At 45.8% G+C, this 13292-nt stretch overlaps 1 protein-coding gene across 1 annotated transcript in view; it reads right to left on the bottom strand.

Moving 5' to 3' along the window:
• The window catches only part of LOC311320476 (adhesion G protein-coupled receptor L3-like), a gene marked incomplete at its 3' end in the record, with an annotated part of 153920 nt that overhangs the window by 90135 nt on the left and 50493 nt on the right, over positions 1–13292 (bottom strand). The gene's annotated exons all lie outside the window — the stretch shown is intronic.

Here is a 13292-nt window from a genome sequence, read left to right as displayed (position 1 = left end):
GGCTTCAGTTGCCAAGATGGAAAACAAAGGCTTGAGGAAGTGAAGGGAGGCTTGAGTGATTCTCCTTTCTGCCTTGTTGGCTTACTGTTCCAATTTCAGGCTTCAGTAGGTCAGTTAGACCGGAGAGTACTGTGACTCCACTGGGCCAGAAGTGCACATTAGGAGAACGGCTAAATATTACAAGAGATGGATCCAAGATGCCGGTGAATTTAAAACGGCCGCCTGTGCAGACAGATCTTAACCGTGTGTATCCCCACTGGCCACTGTGAACAGCTTGTTAACCATTGTTTATCTATGACCCTGCCGACCCCATTTGACCTCATGAGAAACACATTTCCACAATAATTTCCATGATCATCATGATCAATGCAATTAGTCATGGTAAATGGTAAATTTACTTTTATCAAAGCACTTTAATGGCCTCTCATTCACCCATTCACCACCATCGCGGCAGCTGCCATGCAAGGTGCTAGCCTGCTCATTGGGAGCAATTTGGGGTTTAGTGTCTTGCTCAAGGACACTTCGACATGTGGACAGGAGGAGGCGGGATTCGAACCGCCGACCCTACAATCATTGGACGACCCACTCTACAGTACCACTGAGCCACAGCCGCCCCACCCTCATATCAGGCGCTCTTCCTAGCTGATTATACAGGTGCCATACAGGTGCTATAGGAGAAACTATCAAGGATGTACACAAAGATGATCATAAAAGGCCAGTTAAAAGCCGTACCTGTCATCCGCGAGGGATGACGACACCTTCTCCTCCCCCTGAACCGCCTGCTCGCCCCTGTGCTCGCTCCGCGCACATTTCTTATGTAGAACCCCCGCCCCCCACTCCCCCGCCGTACACAACCCAGGTCGCCGCACGCCTCTTTTCGAAGTCGCCCGGCTAATTAGACTTCCGAATTAGACTTGACATTCAGCAGGGGCCTATTATTTTGAAGGGAATCCTGTTATTTATGTCTATCATGTCCATCTGAATATCGGCCTCGTCGGCTTGAGGACTCGGGGATCAAAAGAGGCGTCCTGGGAGCGCGAGCGGGAGGCCATTTGGAAAGCGCCTTTCTTTCACCCGTCTCAGCTTGAACTCAATCATCCTCCTCGGTTAGCATCTGAACTGCGCTCACACCTCGACGCACGTCTACACACGCTACAACCGCCCGGGGCGGCGTCCTGAAAACGCACGCTTCCATTGGCGGTTGGTTTCAATTAAAGAAAAAGTGTGAAGTTCACGGGAGATTACAAAAAATATCCAACATACAGTACATGAACATACATTATGTGGTCAAAGACAGGTTAGGATATCACAGAGTTTGAACCAATGCAGATACTAACTCTTCATTTACTGTTGTCATGCGCGATCTGATCCATGAAATGTTTTTTTTTAATGAAACATTTCTCACCAAACAATGATTAACGACATTAATATAACACAAGGCAATTTGGGAACTACAACGCATAAGGTCAATAACAAAATCATCGTCTTGCATGTTAAGTAAACTGCCTAAATCCCCGTTGCCGTCAATATAAGTGTCGACGTGCATAAATCTACTCCGAATTACTCCACGGACCCTTTTTGTGTACAGTCCGTCACGCGATCCCCCAGATATGCCACGCTGGTTCTGAGCACGGCTGAGTGAGAGGGGCGGTGCCGGTGGGGACACACCAGTAAACGATGATGAAACTCTTGTCTGGTAATGGGTCTTTTGTGGGTCAGGCCCACAAATCTGTCAGAGCCAGCCCAGCGGCAAATTATGCGTCCAGACATCCGGTAATGCTCCGATATCATCTGACATGATGGAGCAGGTAATGGATGGAGGCTATGCATTGTTTGGCAATTAATTCCTCATCCCCCCCCCGGCGCTTCCCGAGTGGAGGTCACACGGTGCCGGGAGGTGGGCGTACGGGCGCCGGAGGGGGAGGGGGTGAAAAGGGGGTGCGGCGGACACACACGTAAGCGCGCACGGAAAAACACGTCTTCACACGAGCAGAGTGCACGGAGTGCGAGGCAGCGACGAGGACCTTGTCTGAGAGCGAGGCAGCGATGAGGGCCTTGTCTCTCTTACTTTCACTCTCTCTCTCTTACACACACACACACACACACACACACACACACACACATAGACGTCTCCCTCTCTGAATTGCCCTGCCTGAACGCCCCCCCCCCCCCCCCCCCGTTTCTGCATGTGTCGGGGAGATGGATGGCGTGTTGGCCTTAAGTGAGGGATCGCCTGCCACCTTCTATGAGTACCCAGGTGAGCTGTGTATGATTTCTGGATAAAGGTACGGCGTGCGCTGGGGGGGAGTTGGGGGCGCCTAGGGGAGGGGGGGGGGAGCAGGCAGGCGGGGTTTGGGGGGATATGAAACGCCGCTCCGGTAGAGTGATGTGGGACAGGACCATGTGCCGCACCATGACAACGCGATGTCGGGCGCTGCCGTAGAAGCAGCAGATTGAGCTGGCGTGGGGAAGCCTCTTGTTCATCAAATGTAGAACACAATCATTCTTATCCCTTGTGAAATTCATGAGGTCAGGAGACAAAAGCGCATCGGCCTATTGTGTATAAACCACATTCAACAACGGACGCATTCAAATATGGCACAAGGAATCAAAATAGGAAGAGATATTGCTTTTCAACAAACCTCTGGCTATATAGCTAAGGTACTCTGATGACATTAAGATTAGCGGTTCTTTTAGCAGCTTTAAAACCAACCTAAAAAGTCATCTTAAATCTACTCAACACTGCAATCACTAATCAGTTAGGTGGGTTTGTGAATGAGTGTGGTTGTGTGACTGGACGTGCTGCTATGACTGATGAATGTGAAAGAGTGAGTGTCTTAATGTAATGCTATGTCATCTGTATTGTACTTTTGTTTACTTATTATGTTTGTTGTTTTTATCTGTTACCTGTTTACAGGGACTGCAGATGCAAATTAGCCTAAGGCTAACTCTGGTGCGATGCATCAAATGTTTTTACATTTATGTTTTAATTGCACATGTTTCCTTCCAAATAAAATTTAAAATGAAACTCCCATTTTATTTCCCTCCCATGGATTGTAGAGACAGCACGTGTGTATGTGTGTGTGTGTGTGTATGTATGTGTGCGCGTGCGTGCATGTGTGTCTGTGGGGATATGCAAGTTGCTTCGGTAATCCTAAAACCTGTGAAATGATAAAGCGAGCGTGTAATAACTACGTTGGCCTGTAATAACCACGCAGCCTCTGCTGCCAAGCCACCTGAACTCGCTGGGACTCGTCCGCCATGCACAGACATCCCGTCACGGGGGCCAAGTGCAAACAGACCCATACTCCTGACACACTGCATCTATGAGTCCAGAAAATCACATAATGGTAGCCGGAGCCATACGTACTAAGGGCAGATGAAGTCGCAGTGACGGTCATATGGGGGTAGAGGGCGCTGTTCTCATTCCAGCGCCGCAGCCCTTTCTCCAGGAGCTAGGGTCAGCCAAAACACCGCTAGAAACCTGGGGCAGTTTTAATCCAAACCAAAACCTTGCACTGTCGTAATCTATGAAAGAATAACCACTGGGGATTGACCACTGATTGACCTCAATCTAAATCTCCGCAATCAAAACAATGCCCAGAGAGGCCAGAGGACCGACAGGACCTTAAACAGCCCGCTGACACGACACGCTGCCTCCGGTTTAGTAGAAACCACTCCGCGGCCTGGATTCTGTGGTTATCCAATCAAGCGAGTGTCTGTCAGCGCGGCTGAGGCTAAAATGGGCAGCAGCGCCCGGACCACGCCGCTCCTGCTCCCCCCCCCCCCCCCCCCCCCCCCGGGCCTCCTGCTGCCCCCCCCCCCCTACACACACACAGGCGTAGACTGGCACCAGGCCTCACCCGGGCCAGATGGCAACACGTGGCGAGATTACAGGGGCGCCGGACGCCAGGGGAGGGCATCGCCCGCGCCCCGACCGACGCCAATCGCCGCTGCCGCCGCCAACCTGGCGCAGATGGCGGGAGGCGTGGCCGAGGTTGTCGACCAGAGTGGGAGATGAAAGCTGTTTCAGTACCAACAGATGATTCAGAGGGAGAGCTTTGCAGAGGGGCCAAGACCCCCGGACCACCTCCCTGCCCCCCGGCCCTTCAGATCATCAACACACTCACTATCCTCACCTCAAGCCAACCGTCAACGATGTGCCTAAATAAAAGTGGTGATGTGCAATTTTTTATCATTTAATAATTTTTAATAAATGTACTATTTTCAGGCCTACATTTATACAATTATTGTTAATGCATGTACATTTTGTAGGCCTATATTTGTACAATGATGGTTAATAAATGTATTATACTACTGGTTTGTAGCATGAAGAGCCTGGGTTTTCTTTTCTTGTTATTTGGATGTGTAAATGGGTGGTTGGGATATTAAATGTGATGAGGTGTCTGAAAGCATTCCAACAGCTGAAGAGCTGCTACACCTCTCATTGTTGCCTTTAGCTGACCCCATCTGTAATACCTCTGGAGAAATGAACAGGAACAAAAGCACATGTGCACACGCAGACACACACACACACACAGACACACACCAGTAGCAGGTGCCTGATGCAGGGCAAATTCTCTCAAATGACTGCCTGCACTAAATAGCCCTGCGGCTTCTCTCTGCCCAGTGTGGGAGACGCCAACTGGATTAGTGTGTGTGTGTGTGTGTGTGTGTGTGTGTGTGTGTAGGTGTGTGTGTGTACATGTGTGTGTCTGTATTCACGTCTACGTGAAATAATCTAAAAGTTTCATAACTAGAACTTTATGTCTTCAATCTAACAAATACTGGAGACATTTGAAAGCTCAATGGAAATCCATTCACACGCTAGTTTTCCATGTAGGACATGGCCAGAGGAATCAAAGATGCCACTGTCATGGGAATGTCTAGGCTATTCAACAGACAGCACTTTTTAAACTGGCCTTGGAGTCTTTCATTTCAGTTTAAAGCCTATACACCTGTCCATTCCTACGCTGCCCATCGCTAGTGGACCGCCAGGATCCATCCGTCCGCCCATACGTCTGTTAGCAGGATTACTGATTAATGAATGAATTTAAGAGTGGATCCGTATCACAAGCTGCCCAAACACGGCCAGTCATTCGCCTCCATTCCTTTTTTAGACCAGGTTTACGCTAAAACCACCAGACTGCTGGTCATGAGACTCGGCGGAGAGGTGCAGCATGGGTCAAATAACAACTCTTCCTGGAGCAGATCCAAACCACGGGGCAGGTTCACGAGCCGCCCAAATACGACCGGGCCGGCCATTCACCGCCATTCATTTTAGGACTACCAGAAAACTACCAGACCACTATTAAAGAAACTCGGTGGAGGGGTGTAGCATGGGCCAATTTGGAGCCCTTGCAATTTTGGCACACACAGAGCCACAAAATGGATTCAGGGGAGGAGGTCTGTGCTCTCTGGGCACCATTTCCAGTTTGTTTTCTTTCTGTTGGCATTTCCTTGTGTTTCTCCCGTTCTCTGGATGCATTTGTGGCACGCTGTAAAGAAAAATGTTTCAATAAAAAGTATTGTGCCCTCTGTGCCCCCATTCACTCTCTCTATTGAATTTGACTGGGGGGGAAATGCCAAGGAAATGCTTTCTATTGCTGGGTGCTTTGACCATTTGAGGCTGGCATGTTTCATATCCGACTTGGTACTGTATATAATAATGAATATGGGTTGTCATGGAAACACACTGAAGAAATTTCTCTCTCTCTCTCTCTATATATATATATATATTTTTTTTTTGTCAGATATGCTTCCCGTCCTTGACAACATCTGTCCGTTAGTGACATTGAAGGCATCGGCTCCACCAACTTAAGGAACGTAGCAATTATGAAGCTCAAACGCGTAACTGACAGATGCACGCGTTGAGCTACCCTGACACAAATCCATTACGGCACAACGCCGCATCCTGAAGTACAATATCCATGATTTTGCAAGCCGCTTGAAAATGGCTCCTTTCAAAGAGGGGAGTGGGTTGAAACGTGACTGATGGCCTCGCTGTACTGTCCCACAACACTCCACCCTACCAGAGAACAACAGACCTCCAGAATAAATCCAATCCAGTCAAAAACATTACTACGGCGAGAGCCCAGTTGTATACAAAACACCACACACACACGCGCACACACACCGGGCTGAAATCTCTCCATCTTCCCAGAATCCTCTGCCCAGCACCTGTTTTTGCGAGCGCGCCTGTACCCCGTGAGCGCTGCGGCGTGGTGTGCTAAGCAAAGCCCCAGCTGTGGGCCGGGGCGTGGCTCCACCGCCGCCCCATATCCACTGTGGTGCTGGCGAGGTGGATTGTGCGTAGGGGGAGGGGCCGTGGGGGGGGAGCACAGGTGGTACGCGGCCAGTGTCGGATGTCTCACACGGCCGTGGCCTGCCTGAGGTGTTAACCCCTAACACGCCGTCAACCGCAAGCCGGGGTCCCGCTTGTAACAGGCCTCGGAGAGAGGTGTGCCTGAGGGATTTCGTCTCAGTTCCCCAATCACCCGAGATGATTATCACGCTAACCCTGCCGGTATTGAGCCCCCCCGTCACCGGCCCGCTGAGCTAAGTTCAGGCATTTAGCTCAGGGAGCTTAACGTGTCTGGCGTCAGGCCAGGGTTCACCCAACCACCTTCAAGACAGGTATGGTAGCGTTCGCCCAAGCGGACGCCTGGCAGACTGGCGGGGAGATTTATGCCGATGGAAAACCGTCGCCCAATCGGATGAGACGCCTGATGGTGGCCTCGCGCCTGGTCCACGTCCAACAACTTAAAGAGAGAAAAGCTAAAGCCGACTTCTGTAGAACATTTGGACATGAGACAGACACGTCTGCATTCTCTCAATCCACAGAAAAAATCCAATTCGCCCACCGTCGCAAGTAGACTTATTTAACGCAGTCATCAAACGGCCGCCTCGCTCCAGATCGGTCTACTAATCTGCCCATCTCTACCTCTCTGCTCGATATACCCACTTTATCGATCGGCTGGCTGGATCGAGCAGTCGTGTGTGTGTGTGTGTGCGTGTGTGTGCGCATGTGTTCATATGTGTGTATATGCTTGTGTGTGTGTGTGCGCGTGTGTGTGCGTGTGTTCATACTATATGTGTGTATATGCTTGTGTGTGTGTGTGTGTGAGAGAGAGAGAGAGAGAGTGTGTGCATGTGTGTGTGTATAACCAATATTTGACAGAGGTCATGTTCTAGGTCATGTCTCTCTAGGTCGTGTTCTGTGTCTCGCCTCCCCAAATATTGTAGAGTAATTGTTTTATAGAGCACCGTCTCAAGGCACATGCTACTGTAGACGTGTTATGAGATTATACTCTATAAAACAATATTGCTTTCTCTATAAAATAACTTTATATCATACAAAGGACAACTGGAAAGCAATTAGGTAGGACTGTATTTCAGCTCTGACAAAAGGTCAGTCTACTCAATGTATTTAAATAGGCTACAGTCGCAGCCATTTTGAAATCTTAAACAAGAAAAAGAAATGAATCGTGGAGAACAATCAGGTGAAAGCAGCAATTCTTAAGAGAAAATACTTCACAGTCAAATGACTTGTGACATTTCTGAGTAAAGCTGTTGATTAGGCACTGCAAAGAATTACCTTGATGTGTCAAAACTGTTTTGCTTTTTTGTCCTGCTTCACAAAGTGCCTATTACTTTTAAAAGAACAGTGGAGTCTGGAAATTATACTTTCAAAACAGTTATGGCAAGTTGAATATGAACCGTCACTTGCTCCGAAGGAGATGACAGATATTTTCAAATAGAGAAACTGACAAATGAAAAAGGCTTATTGGCACGCTATTCACCTTTTTTGTCATTGGCTTATGTAGATACAGTATTATAGATTAAACTGGATATTACACTTGACAACCGTGCTGAAATATTAACTTTCTGCGCTGAGAAAAAATACAACGCAATAATATGATGACAGACAATGGTTTCTCCATTTCAGATGCTCTATCATCCATCTACTGTATCCATATAGCGCAAATATCTAACACGACAACTGCAGTACAGCAGTGTGTTCTGCTCACAGCTGGAGTGTGGTTGTTAACTGTGATTCTTGGTTCATTTGAGGGATTAATTAGATGGCAGGAGGGTGACACATTCAGGATCGTTGCATACCTAATTATCACCATACTACACACCCTGCATGCTGCTAAACCCCAATTTATGATTATAATGATACATTCTCCTTATTTACTGCTTTACCTGACTAACGAATTCCCGATTGCCCATGGGTGTGATAAGATAACCGATCATTTTGTTGGAAATCACACATAAATAAATTTTAAACAAAAATGTGTCTGAAATCATAACTATTTCTATATACATATGTAAGGGATAATGAACGAGGGTCGGGTCTTTGTGCTGTTTAAATGACCGACGCGGAGGTAGTGAATTGCCCGAGGCGCAGACCTCCGCGAAGGTCATTTAAACAGCACAAAGACCCGCCCCGAGTTCATTATCCCACTTATACAACGGCCTTTCAACAGAAAACATAATTCTGAGAACAAAATACATCTATTGGTTATATTAGCTTTGAAAAGTTGATAATTCATGGTTATTCATGGTTAGAGTTATACAATTTCCATAGCAACCAGTAACTTTTATAGTCCCTCTCCACCCAAATCTTATGACGTTATCACTCGTCTAGACTCAGGAAGCAGTCTGCTGGCTAGCCATGAGCGAAGTGTGAGATACTGCATATTTGCTGTGCAACATATCAATCGTCCAGTTGTGAAATGTAGTTGTGAACTAACTATTTATGATAGCTAGACACCTCATGGTCCCCAAATCCAAAACTTTTTTCCAGGTCGTGGATATCACTGTCAGTCGTAGCTACAATTCATTCAGTTCATTGCGAGTTGAATTGCGAGGACGGGATGTGCCGTTATAAGTGAGGGACAAGGTATTAGAACTCATCCGTTGCTCTTCACATACATATCTGCATTTCTATCTCTGTCTTGGAAACAATAATCGCCAAAAGAATAATACTGCGTGTGTAATTGCTTGAGAATGTGCTTCAGTCAAGTGCCAAACAAGGTGTTTGATGCAAGTGCAGTCGTCTGAATTCAGTGGACCAGACAGGCTCAGACTCTGCTAGACAGGGAACTCCGATAAAGTCGCAGCATATAATTTAGTTAGTTTCTATAGCAACCACTATATCATGTTTGGGATGCTACGGCTCTTGTTTGGGTCAGTTGTTTGAACTGCGCATTGATTTAGAACATGTTTGATGCGTATATACCGGGCGTTGTGGAGAAATAATGTATGCCTCTCGAATGCGTCTTGGCCAATCACAATCGTACGGAAGAGCATTAGGGCCAACAGCTGAGTTTTTTTTTTTTAAGCTTCTGAGTTTAAAGTCAGAAAGTTATTTCTGACTTTTTTCTCAGAAATTCTGACTTTATTCTCAGAAATTCTGACTTGAATCTCAGAAGTTATTTCTGACTTTTTTTCTCAGAAATTCTGACTTTAAAGTCAGATAAGCTCAGTTGTTGGCCCTAATGCTCTTCCGTACAATCGAGTATTCACACAAGCCGTTGTATAAATATATATATGTTACGATGAATGTGAGAAAACGGGGAATGTGAGCTTTTCCCGGTTAATGTGCACATTCCCCGACCTCGCGGGGAATGTAGGAGAAACAAGGGCGTAGGTTTGCGTATGGACGGTCGGGATATGTCCCTACCAACATTTTGGGAGGCCCAATTGTGCCTACCAACTTTTAAGCAACCTTGACCGTACCAATTATTTTGCATTATAGATATTAGACCGTTAGCCTACCCCTTTCCTCGACTGTGAATGTGCCATCCCAGTATTATTTTTATATTTTTTAAACTCACGTTTGATTGGCTCATTTGGCTGAGATAGATCATTGCATTTTTCAAATTTTCGCTTGATCTGAAGCCCAGCAACAGCCTTACAGACAGACGCTGACAGCAAGCCATACAGTTGTGATTCTGACAGCCATTTATGTAGGCTACATCCACCACAATGTCGCCTCCCCCTCTGAAGAGGATGATAGATATCAGGAGCTTTTTCTCCGCAACTGTAAGTAACGTTAGCGTTAGCTAGGTTAGCTAGCTGCTGGTAAACTAAGTAGCTAACGTTAGGCAGTAGCCACTTGAAAACCATCTAGGTTGGTGCTAGCTAATGTTACCTAAACTAACATCACTTGTCTTTCCATTGTGGCAAATTATCAACCGGTGATATAAGCTGGCTAGCTAGCGAACTATTAAGATGGCTTCTATCATCCTGTAACATTAGGATAGCAGCAGCCATTACATTATTATACATTAGCTGCCCACCAGAGATTTAATTGAATAGGACATCATGGCCGCAATGAATACTAGCTGATGGGCTATTAGCTATAGCTTTGTAAAACCCAGTCTGTGCTAGACATGATGCTAATTTTCGCTATATTAAACTCCCACTAACATGCTAAACATGTCAGTGATATTAAAGTCGTAAGTTTTGATATAAAAATAAATACATTGTTTTAGCCTGACAGGGGTTCTTGTTACAATTATAGGGGAAACTGAATACTCATACGGTAACGTTATCTAGAGGTTAGCCAGCCCATTAGAGCCATTAACGTTACTTTTATGAGAGCTCAGGTCTGTTTTTCTTTATAGCCCGTACCTGTGTAGCCTGTTTTCTTAGTTATTCTTTATAGCCCGTCCCTGTGTAGCCTGTTTTCTTAGTTATTAGCTAACGTATACTTGCTAACTGGAATCTCATAATTTTCCTCTCACTATATTGGCCGGAAGGTGTTTTAAATAAAGTAGTGTATGTTGAAGTACATGGGATTTATTTTTTCTAAAAATCCAATGAAAATCTAAATTTTAATCAAATCATTTTTATGCATGAAACAGCAGCAACCAAGAGAGAGAGAGGGAGGGAGAGAGTGTGGAGGGACGCAGCAGCAGCAAAAGTCGAGAGTGGAGGGACGCAGCAGCAGCAGGCAGGATGTGATACAGTAGACTAACAACATTGTATGAGTATTATTCAATTTCATAAATATATGAATATATGAGCTTTAACCTCTCGTCCCCAGCAAAAATTGTGTATGCAGGCTACACTGTTATATGGTCCCTACCAATGTTGAAACCAAACCTACGCCCTTGAGGAGAAACATGTGCGTTTCTCACATCTCCCGGGTAATGTGCACATTCCCCGACCTTGCGGGAGATGTGAGAAATTGGTTAGTATTTCTCACATCTCCCGCACGGTCGGGAATTGTGCACATTAACCGGGAAATGCGTACAATTCCCGACCTTGCGGTAAATTTAGCAAAGTACAACCGTATGCAAAACTTCTGCGCAGCCGGGTGGTGGGAGAGGCCTTATGTGACGCCTCAGAGGGAGTGCACCATAAAAGGCACCCACGGCAGTTGGGCTAACGTTACTGGCGCACACCTGTGAGAGATTTTTCGTCTTTTCGTCTGTCTTTCGGCTAGCTAACGTGTAGGGTTCCTTTGGAGGTTCCCACCTTCCTGTTGTTTCAATGTTCCTTTTGCGTTTGTTAACTTGATCACCAGTGTAGGCCTATCCTCCTAATACTACTTACACTGTGTGCAGCATAGGCTATATTACTGTTCCCTGCCGTGCGGGGCGAGTGAAACAGATGAGTGGGACGAGTGAAACAGTGAGATTGTTTTGCTTATTGTGTTGCGTAGCCTAGCGGGTTGTAGGCTAATTATCTTAACTTCAACACATGTATAATTAGACCCAATTTAATGTTTCCATTAATGCAATGGAAATGCTTACAATTCTCGACCTTGCGGTAAATCTAGCAAAGTCCAACCGTATGCAAAACTTCTGCGCAGCCGGGTAGTGGGAGAGAGATGCTACCGTAGGCTTATGCCAAAAGACAAGTGTGTTTGATGCATCCTCAACTACAGTTAATAATAAGTCTGTGGTCTACTTTGAACAGTAATATATGCTGCACACAGCGTAAGTAGTATTTGCAGGATACACTGGTGACCAAGTTAGCAAACGCAAAAGGAACATTGCAACCAGATGACAGATCATTTGCGCTGTGAAACCAACATAAAATCCGCATTGTTCACCAGTCTAATGTTATTTATCTTATTAGGTGTCCAACTAAGCCTGTTGAACACTGAAACGTTACTGTTCTGGGTTCAACATCTGTCAGTTGTGGTGATATAAAGGAATCGAGCGGAATAGCACTGCAATAACTGATTATTAGTCAGATCAATTAAATAATTATAGCTCATTTCATATACAAAGGCAACACAATACGTTTTACAGAAAGGGGCAGGGGATGTAGCCTACATATAGCCTACTGATCCTACTAATATGTGGCAGACTGCATGCATAGCGCAGCGTTTCAACATAATCTATGAATTTGGAGAGACAGAGGGCCGTGCACCAAGACTCCATGAGCGCACAGTGGACAAGGGGTAGACGTCTCTGGAGTCCGGAGACGTAACAGGTCATGCAGTCAATAGATCTCGTTTTGAATGTTATTGTAATGCCCTCTGGTTACAATAGAATATCACTACTGGAGCTGTTTAATTCCAAAATGTGCAATGCTTCCTGCAGTTGGGTTGGATCTAGGTGCTGGGATGATCAACATTCCGTGGAGCAGATGCCACTGCAGTGATGATTAGGCTTACACAGCTTTCATAATGTTTTGCAGAATTACAATTCTTTGGCGTTGTAAATTATGAAAGGAAAATAATAACTTGACTTAATATCTTCACCTCCACCCACCCCGAAATGTAGTCATAATTTTAGCACAACAGCCTCTATGCGCAGTACAACGCTGCAATACAAGACCTTAGGATTCAGTACACAGGTGTGTTTGATCAAGTTAAGATCTCATTGTGAGAATAGGCTGTTTTCTAGAATAAATACAAAAAAGTCCCCCCTGGACTGTTATTATTAACTGTACATGATCTCGTTGAGGATGCATCAAATGTAAGAAAAAAGGTCTGCTACGAATATGATGAGTTCGTTAGCGCACTACCACCCCTTTTTTGTATTTTATTTTGTGTACAACCAATCCGTGTACTGTATTGAATATTTCATAGTGATGTACACAGCTCCCCAACACTGTACTGGGTTTTTACCCACTGACTTCCTTTGGAGGTTCCCACCTTCCTGTTGTTGCAATGTTCCTTTTGCGTTTCAAAGTAGACCACAGACTGTTATTATTATCTGTACATGATCTAGTTGAGGATGCATCAAACTCACACTTGTCTTTTGGCATAAGCCTACGGTAGCATCCCTCTCCCACCACCCGGCTGCGCAGAAGTTTTGCAT

This window comes from Borostomias antarcticus (assembly GCF_949987555.1).
Source record: "Borostomias antarcticus genome assembly, chromosome: 17".
NCBI lineage: Eukaryota > Metazoa > Chordata > Actinopteri > Stomiiformes > Stomiidae > Borostomias > Borostomias antarcticus.
The sequence above is the reverse complement of the archived record's forward strand: the minus strand, read 5'-3'. Positions and strand labels throughout refer to the sequence as shown.